Raw genomic sequence first — 14,717 nt, 5'->3', positions numbered from 1 at the left:
AGGTAGGAAAAGGAAAAAGTTTGTTTATACAGACTGCTTTGGTGGCAAAACCAGCCACCGTAAAACACGGCGCTTTTCAGGGCCATTAAACCTTTCAAATAAGAGTTATTAAAAGATTTTCACAATACCAATACACTATAAGTGACATAATATGACATATGATATAAACTGATTTTTTTTGTTTATGCTTGTTCTTGAACTTATTGGTGGTTGGGTTCTTTTAAATTGATCATTCAGTTTTCACAAACCCATGCATTGTTCCCGAATTAAAAATGGCCTACGTCACTCCAGTTATGTCACCGACATTACCCACCCGTCTTTTTTTATTTGAAATCTAATCAAAAATAATTTATCATGACTTATTAATATTTGCACGTTTTTTACAAACATTTCTAACTCAAAAACTATAATACCTACAGAATTCTCGTCAAAAGATGAAATGTAGGTAATTATTTGTATTTTTTTTTCGAAGAGTCTTTACATAAAATCTATAAAACTTACAAAATGTTGATTGCAGAATAAAATGTAGGAAATAAATTATATTTTCATTAAATATATCAAGCAATTTTTAAAAAAATCATTGAAAAAAAAATTTCGAAAAGAAAAATTAATTATACTCAAAAATATGTTTTTTTTTTAAATTCTGAAGCTATCATGTCGAATTACCCATACAATTGCCCGCAAGTCATCCATACATCGGATGAAGGGCACGGAAAAAGTTTTCTCAACAACAACTTTTTCATGTTTTCTTTGCAAAATCACTGTGAATGTTTAAATCGTAACATTTTAGTGTGTGATTTATCGCAATTGATATATCCTGAAAACTTTTTGACGTAGGATTACGTCTTTCGGGAACATATAGGGGTACAAAATGAAAATTGAAAATCGAGCACATCGTGGAAATTGTCCAATTTCAAACGTTTATTGCTCAGTCATTTCATGATGGATTGATGAGATTTTTGCGTCAATCAATTTCGGCACTCCATAACAATTTTTTTACATTAAATCAAATAATATATGTCATGAAACTGACTATCGAATAATTGGAAAATCTCAACCCCTATCCTAACGGAAATACCCACTTCTGATAGGTCGAAATTGACGTCACATGCGGCGGCTCATGTACTTACAATTATTGGTCAGTTATTTCCTGATGGATTTACGAGATATTTGCATCAATCGATCTGAGCACTCCATAACAATTCATCAAAATTGATAAAATAATATATCATATGAAACTAACTAGCAAACAATCAAAAAATCTCCAAACGGAAATACCTCGTTCTGATTGGCCGAAATTGAAGATACGGAGAATTTTGTTCCCACCGAAGTGTATTCCCTAACAGAGACATCAAAACCAAACTGCCAGGGGGAAATCGGCATTGCAATTACATGAAAGTAGGGAGAGCTTTTGTTTCCACCGAAATGTATTCCCTAATATAGATTCCAAATCCAAGGTGTCCGGGGAAAATCAGCATGTAAATACCCTCGTGGTCGATAGTTTAACTAACGACTAATGGATAGTGCTTATTGTAACTAGCGTGGGCATTGCTGATTGCATACGTGCTAGCGAACAAGTAGGGAGCGATGAATGCGTGTTTTTTTTTCGTTCCAATAAGAATCATTCGATGGATTAGTTGAAGAATTATATTTCAATGAACTGAGTAGAACTTATATTTGATGAAATATAAACAAAAATTTTAATTTAGGAACTTTTATGTTGGTTGCTTCGTGAAATGTCATATCAATGACCGATATCAATGCCAAATTGAAATTCGCCTTGAGTCACGTAGCATCGTGTTCCGTTGAGTTTAAAGCGAAAATGGAAATGGGTTGAGTAAAAACTCTGAAAGTAAAAATTATAAATCAAATTACCTTTTCCATTTCAAATATATTTTCTCTATGATAAAATAATTTTTTTTCTGGTGAGAAAACTTGATAATTGTGTTCGATAATTATAATTATCTTATATTACATTGATGAGTTTGTTTTTCTTTATTCCATCCATACATAACACAGGAGCCAGCTCGTCCAGAGCCAAAGAGGGTGGCTTTCATCATATCTCATTCTACTTAGGCATCTTCTATCGTGATACGCACCATCAAATGACTAATCACCATTTTTCTATCATTATCACTTGGTTATGGATATTGGTGGAGTGAACCAAGAATACCTAACAACCAGACAAAACGACCCTTTTCAGGGCCACCAAATCACTATCGAAGAGTTTAACAATGTAATTCTTCAAACATATCCAAAATCAACATGTAAGAGAAAACCTAACGGAATCCTACGTCAACTATGCGGTCGTGTCTCGGACACAACCCTCCTGTGACTTTTTGTGTTTTGAAACACGTCAAGAACATGTCAAACGCGAGTATTTACACTCAAAAATTTTACAAGCGAAACTTAATTTATCCAGGTGTCTTCATACAGAAATGCCATATATTCCAGAAACTATAAAAGATAAAAAGTTGAGTCAACAAAAATTCATATTTCAAAAAAAACTAAAATTTAAAAAAATACGTTTTTGAGAAAAATGTGTAATTTAAAACAACATTAGTTTTGGTATTGTTTTGAAAAATATAGGAAAATTTTAACAATTTCCTACGTTTCATCCTTTGACGAGAGCTTTGTGTGTATTATAGTTTTTGAGTAAGATTTGTTTTTTTTAAACCTTCAAATTTTAAAATGCCATAAAAAATCATTTTTCATTTTCCCATAATCAAATGAAAAACCATTAGTTGGGTGACAATGTGGGCTTCATTGTGTCAACAATTTAGGCTAAAAAATGTTGTTTTTGTGAAATGTCTTAAATGTAGTAAAAAACTTCTTTTTCTATTTTTTTCGGTTCAAAAATTTTTTTTTCAATATGTATAATATACTAATTGACCCGGCAAACTTCGTTCCGCCCACAACTGCTCTTCTGATTTAAATAATTTGCAACACTCACGTTCCCCGAAAATCATTTTTCTGTGCGCGATCTATATTCGCAGTATATAATTTGAAACACTGTCTTCTAAGCATACTTGAATCATTCAAAAAAGAATTAGATTACTTTTTGAAAAGGGTAAAAAAAAGTCTTGAGTTTTTACAAAAAAAAATATATATAGTTCAAAAACTATGATATCTAAAAAAATTTGTAGTAAATTTTTTAAATTTTCATAAAAAGATAAAAAAATTTGTTTGACAAAAAAAATTCGCTAAGTAAACATTGATTTTAAAATTTAAATTCAACATATTCTTTTATAATTCTTAAAAAATATATATGAAGCCCTTACAATTTCTAACAAGTCGTCCATACATCGGAAGATGGGCACTTTTACAGGAAAAAAGTTTTTCTAACAACAACTATTTCATAGGGGGTCTCCGTAGCCACATTTGTTGCGCGTTTGTTTAGTAAGCGATCGATCGTGAGTTCAAAACTCAGGGCCCTCATTGACCATCTTTGTGTTATTATAGAATAACTACGTACACGCAACAATCATCAGCGATGGGGTTCGATCCACGGTCGAATGAAGATCGATTCATCCATACAACTGCTCTGCTCTGCAAGACACATCGGGATGCTGTTCTATAAATAACTCAACAATGATCAATCAACTGTCTACTCTGTCCGGTCTAACTGGATAATGGAAGAACAGAAGGAAAACTCTTACGTCTAAATGGCTACTGTGTAAATGTGTTCCATATGCAATGGTATAGAAGAGAATACTCTAACGTCGAAAAATGGCAACTGTGTAATGTGCTAATTATAGATATGATAAACATGTGACATGTACACGATTAAAATTCGGCTCTGTTACAGCTAAAATTCTGATGAGCCTAAAATAAACAAAAGGGATAAAAAAGCTATTTCATGTTTTCTTTGAAAAAATTAAATCTAATCCTAACTTTGTTTAAAGCCAAGATAGCGATATAGTGTATTCGACAAAGTTTTAGGTCTGATTAAAATATGAACTTTTGTCGAAATTGTCTTTTTTTTCAACTAGCAATAATCGCACCTCGGTAAAACCTCATTGGTTACGATATCGCCACTGCGCAAAGCTAGTCGAAATTGTCAACTTTATATCTTTTAAAGTTTTTGGAATATAAGACATTTTTGAATGGGGCTCTTGAAAAAATAATATTTTTGTGTGTAAATTCTCGTGTTTGATCTATTCTTGGCATGTTTCTAAATAGAAAAAGACGGGTGGGTAATGTCGGTGACATAACCGGAGTGACGTAGGACTATACAAAGGGGACAGCTTTTGCTAAATATATATTTCAAATATATTGTTTTATTTTCTTCTCCTACGCGAATACCTACCTATCTACCTGAAAAATGGATTAGTTTACTGTTTACTCTTTATGAACATGTTGGGGGTTCTGAAAAGAACCTTTGGTGGTGTGTTTTTGCGTTTTTTTTCTACAAACTTGATTCTTGATTTTTTTCTGAAGGCTTTGTACTTATTAAATGTTCAACGTCGGGCATCTTTCGGCGTATACACATATCGTACAATCAAAATGATGGCTGTGATAGGGAATGCATAGGTGGTCATCAGCTCGTTCACTATCATATATTTCACTATTGAGCACATTACCGTACCTTAAGCTGTGGTTTCGGAGACGAATGAATTGTAAGATTTGTAGTCTCCGCAAACAAAGTAAATAAAAATGAAAAAGAACTGAGGTTTTGGAGACGAAATCTACAATCTGTCGAGAAATAAACGAGCTATAAGCGTTCTGAAAAACCAACAGTAAATACAGGGACGGATGACCTTCGGATTAAAGCCCTTTAAAATAAGAACAAAGCAGCAGGAAATACATAGCTCATCGTGTTGCTCCTTAGTTATTTCTCTATGCAATGCATATGTAACGTCAGTCAATTTGCAACATCAGTTATCAACCAAAGAAAGCAGTTCTTGCTACCTAGAAAATTCGTTAATGCCATCCTGCATACAATGTGTTGTAATTTGAAGCCACTTTTAATTCGGGAACAATGCATGGGTTTGTGAAAACTGAATGATCAATTTAAAAGAACCCAACCACCAATAAGTTCAAGAACAAGCATAAACAAAAAAAATCAGTTTATATCATATGTCATATTATGTCACTTATAGTGTATTGGTATTGTGAAAATCTTTTAATAACTTTTATTTGAAAGGTTTAATGGCCCTGAAAAGCGCCGTGTTTTACGGTGGCTGGTTTTGCCATCAAAGCAGTCTGTATAAACAAACTTTTTCCTTTTCCTACCTGCTGCCGTTTTGCGATTGCGTTTGCCTCTCGCTGAAACTAGTTGTTGCCTTGATGAGCGCCGAACCGAAGCTGCTCTGTTCTTGATGCGTGTTTTCTGATTGTCGTGAGCAGCTTTGCAAGCCAACTCGAGCACTCCGACGGCCGAAACTCTATAATCGCTGTTAGGTATACTGGTGCTCCGGCACCAATCCGTTCGGCCTAGTTACCCTTGCGGAGCAATCAGTGAATGCGACCAACTGGGAACTGGAGACCTGCACGGTTCGAGTGAGACTTTGCCTTTCCCTTAACTTGTCCTCCTTTGTTACGTCCACACGTCCACGTTGCTGCTTGTTTTCTTTTTATGATGTGATGCGATGCGATGTTAAACGATGCCGTACAACCACACTGGTTTAGGGTTTGAAAGAAAATGAGATATTTTTTTGAGGTCCGCGCGTTTTATACTCTAGCGGTACACGCTCACAGGATAGAGACAAATCGGCAGACTCAGCCAAAGGGGCGAGTCCAACGAGACGAACGAATGAGCGTTAAAAGGCAGCGATGGCAAAAAAATACATTCATTACGATTTGTTCGCTCGTTGGATTCACATGCAGGCTAAAAAGGGTCCTTTTCAGGATCACAAAATTATCTTCAATCTAAAGAGTTTATTGTTTTGTTATCACTCGATATCCCCATCTTGTTCGGCTAAACCTTTCTCTTTAGCGATTGCGTTTGCCACTCGCCACAGTTTTCACAGTTGGAAAATTTCTTCCCATGCAGCTTGTGACATATTGTACAGTAAATTACATTCAATGGCACGTCGCATTACCACTCAGTGTCGCAAAACGGCAGCTGGTAGCAGAAGAAAAAAGTTTGTTCTTTATACAAACTGCTTTGGTGGCAAATCCAGAACAAGGCGGCATCGAGGGCGTTCGAAATGGTTTTTTTTTCAAAACCACGAGTACAAAGTTTTCTAAATTGGAACCATTCCATAAAACAAGGCTCTTTTCAGGGCCATTAAACCTTCCAAAAAAGAGTTTAGGAAATACAGTTCAATGCTTTCTAAAACATTATCCAAAATAATAATAAAACACAAATTGATTTTTTCTTAATTTGTTTGCCAGGATCTGATGATTATGTGAATTTGGCAGTTGTTCTGAGCTTATTGATAGTTGGGGACTTTCCTGATTATTCAATTTTCACCAATTCTTAAATTGTTTCCAGATTGAAAGTACAGTAATTTACAATTAGTTCGACATTTAGCTAATTGGACGGACATGTAATGCGACTTATTTAGTTGGACATTTGTGAACATAGAGATCCAAATTATGACCCCACATTGGAAGTCGACACTGTACCACTGTCATCGCAAATGTTCCATTACAGGTTAAAATCGCCTCCAATGCGACACTGAGTGGCGCTTCGGCACGTCGCATTGAATGTAATTTACTGTACAACATGTCACAAAGCTGGATGGGAAGAAATTTTCCAACTGTGAAAGCTGTGGCGAGTGGCAACAAATCGCTAACCAGGAAGGTTTAGCCGAACAAGATGGGGATATCGAGTGATAACAAAACAATAAACTCTTTAGATTGAAGATAATTTTGTGATCCTGAAAAGGACCCTTTTTAGCCTGCATGTGAATCCAACGAGCGAACAAATCGTAATGAATGTATTTTTTTGCAATCGCTCCCTTTTAACGCTTATTCGTTCGTCTCGTTGGACTCGCCCCTCTGGCTGAGTCTGCCGATTTGTCTCTATCCTGTGAGTGTGTACCGCTAGAGTATAAAACACGCGGACCCCAAAAAAATATCATATTTTCTTTCAAACCGTAAACCCGTGTGGTTGTACGGCATCGGCATCGTGGACGTAACAAAGGAGGACAAGTTAAGGAAAGGCAAAGTCTCACTCGAAGCGTGCAGGTCTCCAGTTCCCTGTTGGTCGCATTCACTGATTGCTCCGCAAGGGTAACTAGGCCGAACGGATTGGTGCCGGAGCACCAGTATACCTAACAGCGATTATAGAGTTTCGGTCGTCGGAGTGCTCGAGTTGGCTTGCAAAGCTGCTCACGACAATCAGAAAACCCGTATCAAGAACAGAGCAGCTTCGGTTCGGCGCTCATCAAGGCAACAATTAGTTTCAGTGAGTGGCAAAGTGTTTCTCCGGCACGTCGCATTAAATGTAATTTACTGAACAATATGTCACAAGCTGGATGGGAATAAATTTTCCAACTGTGAAAGCTGTGGCGAGTGGCAAACGCAATAGCTAAACAGGAAGGTTTAACCGAACAAGATGGGAATATCGAGTGATAACAAAAACACAACACCAAAGGTTCTTTTCAGAACCATCAACATATTCATAAAGAGTAAACAGTAAACTAATCCATTTTTCAGGTAGATAGGTAGGTATTCACGTAGGAGAAGGAAATAAAACAATATATTTAAAATATATATTTAACGAAAGCTGTCCCCTTTGTATAGTCCTACGTCACTCTGGTTATGTCCCCGACATTACCCACCCGACTTTTTCTTTTTCCTTTCCAATCGTGTTTCATTCTACTTCGCTGCTGCTCTGGTTGCCCGTTTTGGTCGGTACGATTTGAGGAGCACTAAATGGACCAATCAGAAATGGGCACATAGTGCTTTTGGACAATGCTTGATATTTCACAATTATTCAATTATTTATCTCAAGAAAAATGAAATGTTATTCGTTATGATAGTTGCGTAGATATATTTCCTATCAATTGATGCAAAAACCTTTGCGATCTATTGAGAAATGCTCGAGTTATAAGCGTTCCAAATCTTGCATTTTTTCCTACTTGTTCAGTGCCTAGATTTCCATTTCACCCCCTATATCTTCCGGTTAGACGTAGTCCTACGTCAAAAAAAAAGGAGTACCGGTAAGTTTCTTCGTTTTTTTGTCAAAAATTGATGCTTTATTCTGCAAAAATGGTTACAAATTTCATACTCAAAGTATGGCCCATTGCTAGTCACACCTTTTCTTCCATCTTTCTGCTAATTCACGGATCACTTTGCGGAAATACGAATCGATCCAATTTTTGACTTCATCAAAATTGGAGAAGTGCTGTTCAACCAGGCCTTGTTGCATCGATCGAAAAAGGTAGTAATCGGACGGAGCAATGTCAGGAGAATGCGACGGGTGGGATAGAACCTCTCATTTCAGCGTTGTCAAGTATGTCGTATTGTGGCCGTTTTTCCTTCAGTGCACAGCTCAAACGCATCAATTGTCGTCGGTAGAGGTCCCCCGTAATGGTTTCATTCGGTTTTAGCAGCGCACTGGTCCCACCAAATAGATAGCATATCCTTCTGGCCATGAATATTCCGCGCGGCCCTCGATGTTGACGCATGGTCGGGGTATCCATACGTTGTCCGACGTTTAGGATTGTCGTAATGGACCCACTTTTCATCGCCAGTAATGATTCGATGCAAAAAAAAACCCTTTTTTATGCCGTTGGAGCAGTTGTTCGCACGTGAAAAAACAACGTTCGACGTCTCGTGGTTTCAATTCATACGGCACCCAATGTCATATCTTTCGGATCATTCGCATTGCCTTCAATCGAATCGGTTCTGATATGGTTTGCAGAGCTACCCCAAGTGTATCTGCAAGTTATTGTTGCGTTTGTGACGGATCTTGATCGAGTAAAGTCTACAATTCTTCAATTTCAAACTTTTTTGGCGGTCCGGAACGTTCTTCGTCTTCCAAGTAAAAATGACCACTTTCAAACCGTGCAAACCACGTCTGACACGTTCGCTCAACTGGAGCATGATCACCATAAACTTCCACCAAAATGCGATGACTTTCCGCAGCTTTTTTCTTCATATTGAAGTAATGAAGTAACACTCCCCGCAAAAACACTCTCGTTGGTACGACATTCGACATATTCGAAGTGGCAAAAAATATGTTGTTTACGCTTCAACTTTTTTACATATTCTGAAAAAGACGCCAATTTTTTTAATGTTATATTTTAGGTTCAAAAATAGATCTTGCTTTTGTTTGTGTGTTTCTTTATTTGTACATATTTTGTGTCAAATATTATGATTCGTGACGTGCACATTCATATTCACATATAATCGAAAGGAAGCGTTTTTTTGTCTGTGAGTCCAGGTACACAGGGTTCCTGTGAACTTTTTTAAGAAATATCTTTTTGGCTTGTTTATTTAGTTAATATCTCTGTTCGTCTATAATTATGTAGTTATTGGTGTTCTATATAGATATTTATATAGTTGTATGCAGAGGTATGAAATATATCGCTAGTTTGCTTTATACGATTTAAGGTCATAAATTTCTCCGCTATCGGGTCTTCAAAATGTGATAATGGAAAAAATGGGATTCAAAAGTCTGCGACGTGATTATTATGGAATACATCGTTGGTCCGTTCTATTGTAGGGATGTTTTCCCGTTGCCTTTTCAAGTTACTCATGGATAGCCTCCATTTAAAAAACACGTTTTAGTAACAAAACTTCAAGGTAAAACAACCCCGATGGCCTCAAATAGATCTCAATCCGACGCATCCTGTGGGATCGATGAACACACAGAAGTCAGTATTTGTATTGTTTGTAAAACAGCGGATGGAACGAATTATGTTGCATGCGACAAATGCGATCGATGGTGGTGTTTCCGATGTGCTAGAGTCGATGCAACTGTAGTGAATAAAGATTGGATTTGTCCTCGTTGTTCACCACCGCTGATGCCAGTTTCGATGCGAACGACTACGTCAAGTATCGTCGAGATCGAATCTCAAGATCGCATAAAGCAGGTCCAAGACTGGGTTGACAAGCACACCACCGTGAAGCAGAAACCCACCGAGCTACCTTCGTGTGCTCCGATGGTTCATCCAACCCCACAAAACGGCAGAGGAATAACGAAAAAGAAAACCGATACTGACGATCCACGGTTATTCGATATAAATCTGAACGTAGATCCAGTCACAAGCGACGTAGTCATCTTGTTGGAAGATGAATTGCGAAAATTTCGGTTAGACATGCAACGAACGATAGATTCGTTTCGTGCAAGAGACGAGCCAGTGCATGTTGATTATCGCATACCACATGCTCTACCTCCACGCCAGCCAGAGTCCCGACCGATTTTTGAGCAGACGCGTAATCCATTCGCGCGCTCGAACTACGGCGGAGTTGCAGGATCTATCAGACCTATCTCACCAACGTATCCTGAAGAGCATAATCTTAGAAGACCTTCAGCAGAGCAGCTGGCTGCTAGGCATGTAATGCCCCGCGATTTACCAGACTTTTCGGGTGATCCTGAGGAGTGGCCATTTTTTTACAGTAGCTTCTGTCATACTTCTGTTGCTTGCGGATTTAGCAACGTGGAGAATCTCGCACGTTTGCAACGTTGCTTGAAGGGAAATGCTCTCAAATCTGTGCGATACTATTTGCTCTCACCTGAATCTGTGCCGGAAGTAATCGAGACGCTTAGAACCTTGTTTGGTCGCCCGGAAGTTATAATAAACAAGGTGCTCCAAAATGTCCACGAAACTCCAGCTCCACAACCAGAAAAGCTGGAAACACTAATCGATTTCGGAATGTCTGTAAGGAATTTAACACAACACCTTGTCGCATCAGGGCAGCAAGCACATCAGGGCAGCCCGGTGTTGCTTCAAGAGCTAGTTGGAAAGTTGCCGGCCAACATAAAACTTCATTGGGCGCAGCATATCATGTTCCAGCCAGAAGCGAATTTGCAAATGTTCAGCAATTTTATGACAATGGTGGTCGAATCCGTGAGCAAAGTGGTCACATGTGCCCAACATTTGAAGAACGACAAAGCTCGTGAAAAGGATAACAGTTTTATTTATGCTCACTCCGAGGATGAAGCCTCATTTTTGCCGAAGGAGGAAAAAGAAGAAAACGAAGAACGCTGCTTGTACTGTAGGAGAGAAGGTCATCGGTTGAAAACCTGCACGAAATTTCAACATCTGTCAGTAGACGATCGATGGACAAGTGTTAAATCGCTGAAAGTGTGCCGAAGATGTCTTAACCCACATGGTCGACGAACGTGTAGAATTTCCGGCAGATGTGGGCTCAATGGATGCCAATATTTCCACCACCAATTGCTGCATGGTAAATCTGATGTGATGATGGTGAATCCCTCAATCGCATCCGTTGAGAGTCACATTCATCATCATTATGGACAATCGATACTCTTCCGAATCATTCCCGTAACACTGCATGGGAAAACAAAATCCATCACCGTTTTCGCGTTTTTGGATGAAGGTTCCTCTTCAACGCTCATCGAACGCAGTTTGATCGAAGAACTCGGAGTCACAGGACCAATCGTTCCACTGTGTCTCAAGTGGACCGGTAATATGACAAGAACCGAAGAAGAATCACAGGTCGTTTCACTCAAAATATCCGAAATTAATCGGACGAAACAATTTCCGTTGGTAAACGTGCGCACGGTAGGAGCTTTGAAACTACCATCACAAACCCTACGTTTTGCAGACCTTCAACGGAATCATTCTCATCTTAAAGGTTTACCAGTGAAAAGCTACGAAGATGTCACTCCAAAACTTCTGGTAGGCCTCCGAAACCTACAGCTAGCCGTGCCTCAAAAAATCAAAGAAGGGCACAGCGGAATCGTAGCTGCCAAGACTCGCTTAGGATGGTGCGTCTACGGTACCTTGAATCATGCTAATAAATCCGACGAGTATAACTACCATGTATACGAGAGCGAAGTAGGAGAAACGTTGAACCGTGATATGAAAAATAACTTCAACGCCGACGAATGCGTGATGCGTGAACATCCGGAAAAGAAATTGTCAAAACAGAAAAATACAGAAGTGAAACGTTGAGCGAGTCACATACACCAAGAGATTCGAAATTTACAAAGTTCTATAGGACTCGAACGCTTCTCAAAGTGGGCCCGTTTTCTGTAGACGATCGCATGTATAATCCGTTTTGTATACAGCTTGAAACGAAAGAAAACCGGAAATAAGAGTAGTGCATACCTAGCGCAAAAGGAGCTACAGGATCTCACCCTTTCGAATGCATATCACAATGAAGCAATAGCAAAGAACATAACGATGCGAGCGGAAGATCATTTGGATTTGGAGAAGCCAAACCCACTGTGTAGAATAATGCATGAGAGAAACATTCAACAAGTCGATGGTCCAACAGTCATAGCAAAAGTGCAAACGCCAGTGGTTGAAGCCGAAGCGAATGTCGACACTCGATTGAGTAATTTGTTGTTGGACTCCTCGAAGCATGAGGCGCTGACGTATCACTGCATCATGAGAAGTTTAACTACAATCAAACAACTAGCGGTAAAGATGACAACCGGAACAATTTGGTCAACTTGGGCCTTGATCCAACAGTGGAAGATGTATCTGCAGTTTTCGAAGAGGCGTAAAAAGTTTCTATATGACAAAACCAGAAACAATGGATGGGTGTATCGGACGATGCTAAATGTAGTGAGCCTGAGGGTTCCATTCAGCCTCACGAGGAGGGGAATGTTGCCACGATCGCAGTAAGCCTGTCCATGTATCATAACGACGGTTACTATGAAAAATAACAGTTTGAAAATAACGTTCAGCGACATACACGCTATTGAAGATCACAGAAAAAATATATATAAACGGACAATTTTGTGATAGAGACAGGAGTTAGGAACAATTTAAGGGACATCGGAGAAATTAGAGGTTCAGGTTTTGAAACACCGCACTTTTATGTAATTATACAGATCATTCCTTATTTCAAAACTGTAAACAGATTTCACTTCCAGCTTGAAGTTATACAACAATTATTCTACGAATTTCAAATAAACCTGTATTGCTGTCAGGAAAGGTGTGAGCCCGATTGTTTTAGTAACACTCACCACAGCGAATCTTGATTCTTACCTCCCCCCCAAAAACAACTATCGCTTCCATGATAAACGCTAGGGAACCACGCTATAGAGGCGACCCTACTGGCGTTCGGGCGGCGAATATCATACTAACATTCCTTCCCTTCCCCTGGTGACTGGTAAGGACGTGGCCGGCGTTGTTATTGACCATTTAAAGCTTGAATCACCGAAAACTGCACAACGAGAATGATTTGCTAGTCCTTAGCGTCATTCTGTGTGTTCTTTGTACAATTTGGTTGGTTCAGGTCAATCACGGAGAGCAACTACGAATTGTACAGTCTACCCAAGCTCAAGCTCAAGCTATACTGAAAAAGACGCCAATTACATATTTTTCTTTGAATAAATATCAATAACGCCTAAAAATACACAATAGCAATAACTCAGAGACGCACACAGTCCAGAGAACACAAATTACGATTTTTCGCACGAGTATACGAGTGTTAATTGAACAAAATAATAAACATCAGTTACTAAAAGTCTAAGTCTAAGAGTGTACTTCTTCTGTGGATATTTTCGGTCCAGCAATAGGCATAGGAATTTCATGGTACTAACTTGTGCACGGCTCATATTCATAGATTTACAAACACGCTTCCCCAAATTAATTTCAAAGTACGTGGGGTTAGCACAACAAGTTCAACGTTAACAACATTAACACGAGCAATCTGTCAATATCTATACAGACTATTGTGGCGTTGTGGTATCGAAGAACGAATTGGTTGACAGGAACAATGCTTTTTTGGAAGAAAGTTAGTAAAAACGCATAATAAAACAAAATACGTACCTATGGATCCACGTTTCTGTAATAATCTAACAAAACCGTAGATCTTCGAATATTTCCTTAGGTCTGGCATCTCTGAACGCTTTCAGCATTCCCTAAATCATTCTAACATATACTCACGTTTGGGCGGAGGCTTTCGTTCCGACAACACCGAAAAAAAGATATCATAATATTTTCACACTCTCTTTCGAATAATTTACGGATAATGGATCCCGCGGGGTTAATCGATGGCCCTCGCACTCATGCTTTAGTCAAACAATGAAAAAGCTGGAAGCGAATGAAGTTTTTTCCCCTGTTTTCAGATGCTTTCGAGTGGATGTGATGAATGCTGCCTCGTGAGGGCTATATGTGGTGAAGACGGGTGGAAGGCTGTTTTTTTTTCTCTTTCTCTCTCTAGAAACGCAATCTACGGCTAACGATCGAAGATTCGATATTATCGTTATTTGGGAGCATTATGGCCCAATAAAGCGATAATCGCACCGAAAGGATTCACGTGCCCACGACGCCAAATGGGTCAATCTTAAAGATGAAATAATTTTCAAGCTTGAAACAGCAACAAGTCTGTTACTTACTTTAGTGCAAGCGTTAAATGAGCAGTGACCCCCTCCGTTCTTGTCGCTGCCACTTCGGACGGTTCTAGTGCCTAACAGGGATAAATTTTCGCGAAAATACCAAAATTATGGTTTCATCTCTTGTGAATCTCTTCCTCCGACCTAAACTTGCTGAACGGTTGAATTATTCATATTTACATCCGTTCCCCTCCACCTGCTCCTCCAGCCTCTGGCAGGCGTTAGTTTCCAATTCCAACGGTCTTCCCTAGCCCACTCCGCTGCCCTGCCCTTTCTCCAG

At 38.9% G+C, this 14,717-nt stretch overlaps 1 protein-coding gene and 1 pseudogene across 3 annotated transcripts in view; both read right to left on the bottom strand.

Moving 5' to 3' along the window:
• LOC129779357 (hemicentin-1-like) overlaps nt 1-14,717 on the bottom strand; it is an 866,908-nt gene that overhangs the window by 563,918 nt on the left and 288,273 nt on the right. The gene's annotated exons all lie outside the window — the stretch shown is intronic.
• Nucleotides 3,935-4,049, bottom strand: LOC129780673 (U4 spliceosomal RNA; annotated as a pseudogene).

Source organism: Toxorhynchites rutilus, chromosome 3, assembly GCF_029784135.1.
Source record: "Toxorhynchites rutilus septentrionalis strain SRP chromosome 3, ASM2978413v1, whole genome shotgun sequence".
NCBI classification, from domain to species: domain Eukaryota; kingdom Metazoa; phylum Arthropoda; class Insecta; order Diptera; family Culicidae; genus Toxorhynchites; species Toxorhynchites rutilus.
This window is presented reverse-complemented; position numbering and strand designations above follow the sequence as displayed.